Source organism: Canis lupus, chromosome 7 (genome assembly GCF_048164855.1).
Source record: "Canis lupus baileyi chromosome 7, mCanLup2.hap1, whole genome shotgun sequence".
In the NCBI taxonomy this organism is placed as follows: domain Eukaryota; kingdom Metazoa; phylum Chordata; class Mammalia; order Carnivora; family Canidae; genus Canis; species Canis lupus.
In genome coordinates this window covers 57,846,363-57,848,961 of record NC_132844.1, presented here as the reverse complement: position 1 = coordinate 57,848,961, position 2,599 = coordinate 57,846,363, and positions in this window count along the sequence as shown.

Sequence of the window (2,599 nt, the reverse complement as noted above, 5' to 3'; positions counted from 1 at the left end):
AAAAAACAAACAAACAAAAAAAACCCCAAACTTGTAAAGGTGTTTCTATGCACTTATTTCCAATACTGCACAATTTAACACTTATGCTACCTTTTGATCTATGGTATCAACTATTTATTTTTCACTCTTGCTAGAATGTAAAGTCTCAGTAATAATGACAAAGTCCTTAGCTTTTCTTACTATTCCAGAAACTCCTGACATATCATTCATGTCACAGAATATGGTAAAAGATAACTTTTTGATTGATGAAAGAGTCGCCAACTAATGATCAATTTTATTTGGAGCAGGTATAGAAAAAGAACAACAGGTAGAACTAAGGGTTCAGCTTCACAGTTTTCTGCTTCAGGAAAAGGGAATTGGTTTCCACCATCACAAATACTACTTAGTCTTTCTCCCAATAATCCAGTAGGAGTCTTGTGGAGACTAGACTAACTTGGCTTCTTGCTAAGAACTTAACAGAAAGCAAACTGTAATGAAGTCGCATGGAAGGTATATGAATGCCTTGAAAAGTCAGAAAAAAGAGAAAAGTCATGGATTTTGGACCATGATAGAATAAGAAAATTGAGAGATTTCTTAGAAGTAATCTAGAAATCATCATTTTACAGAAAAACAAAGTAAAACTCAGAAAGTAGTTTGCCTCTTAAGTCCAAGATTTTTCTTCCTCTGGTTAGGATTTATTTTTTGTATAGTATTCAGATGTGTTCAATAATATTAGCCACTTCTCATCAGGAGGCAACGCATCCTAGAAGAAGGGAGGATAGGCAGTGGAATGTTCCAGGTCCCCTCGTTCCCATGATACACTGCTTCTCTTTCTCCATGCCAATTAGGATGCTACTTTTATATTCCACAGCTCTGAAATCAACATTTAGATTAAAACTAAATAATCCAAGCAAAGGAACATACCAGTAGTTCAACTTTGGGTTAATATTAGGAATGACTCATGAAGTAATTCCTGAGAACTGAAAACATTGTGTGCTATGGTAGTGCTCTGGACGAGTGGGCTTTAAATTCTTCATGGACATTCTCTAAGGCCTAAAAATATGTTTTGTTAAACAATCTTCTAAAATGGTGTTGTTAACTTAATCAGTTCTTATCAAAGTTAAATTGTTGTTGCATTTGGTTGTGTGTGGTCTGCTGGAAATAGTGTAGTCATCCAAGACATAGGCAATCTGACTTTTCTCCATGATGCTGTGGTGGGAACAATTGGAGAGCTCATAGTTATTATTAGGCAGCTGATGTGATAAATACAACCATTACTTGTTGAGATTTTCTGCATCTTTAGATCATTTTAGGGAGCTAAGGAGAAATTATTTTATTAGCCAGAGACTCCTGTTAGCTTGGTTTGGGTGAAATAGTAAAGTATCTAGAGAAGCTCTGTCTCAGAATGCTGTATATCCTACAAGGTACTTGCTGAATAGCTCATTTCACACCTATAAAATAGGACACTAATTTTACTTCTTCACTAATTGATTCAATAAATCAGCGCTCTGTGAGTCATCATTGCAAGAACAAACAGCACACATTCTGTTTTTCCTATTGAATTTCCAGTGGGGATTTGAAAAGAGCCTTAGAGGGAAAGTATACAGTCTCCACACTAATATTTCAGAAAGAGGCTAGAATGATACTCTCCTCCATGCCTTTTCCATCACCTTGACTCCTCCTCCAAAAAGCAGTTAAGAAAAGTGAAGCTTTGTGAGTTTGAGTAATTTGTCTAAAATCACTTCTAGTGAGTCATGGAGCAAAGGAACTGAGTGTAGTGTTCACATGTAAAACCTCATGAAGTTTCTGTTATATCCTACTGCTTGTCTTATGCTAAATCCAACCTAACTCAGCCCAACCCAATCAAACCAAAGACAGATCTGCTTGAATGTTGTTAACACTCATGAAGCAAAAATAGAAGGAACCCTACTGTATGCCCCTTTCACATCAGGACTACTTTAAAAAACCTCCAGTAACCAAAACAACTAAACATGGGTAACTCTCATCAGTTCAATTGGCTCAGTCAAAGTGAGCAATGTATGTAAATATATCTAGAGCTTATTTTAAGTTTCTGAAAACTCTGTATAAATATCTCATTTTAGAATTGCAAGGCTTATGGGCAAAGGATCAACTTCTTCCCTTTCTGTTTGTACCAGAGCTTCATCTTTTACATATTAACAGTTTTCCCAAACTGTATTTTGATGTCAATATGTGTACAAACAGTGGAAAAAATAAAATAAAATAAATAAGTTTAAAATAAAATTTTGGGGTCCTGGGTACCTAAATCAGTTAAGCATCTGATTCTTGATTCTTCCTCAGGTCATAATCTCAGGGTCCTGGAATCAAGCTCTGCAACTCCTGCTCAGCAGGGAGTCGGCTTGAGGGTTCTCTCTTTCCTTCTCCATCTGTCCCTCCTCCTCCTTGCTCTCTCAAATAAATAAAATCTTTTTTTAAAAGATTTTATTTATTTATTCATGAGAGACAGAGAGAGAGAGAGAGAGGCAGAGACACAAGCAGAGGGAGAAGCAGGCTCCTTGCAGGGAGCCCGATGCAGAACTCCATCCCGGGATTCCAAGATCACGCCCTGGGCCGAAGGCAGGCGCCAAACCACTGAGCCACC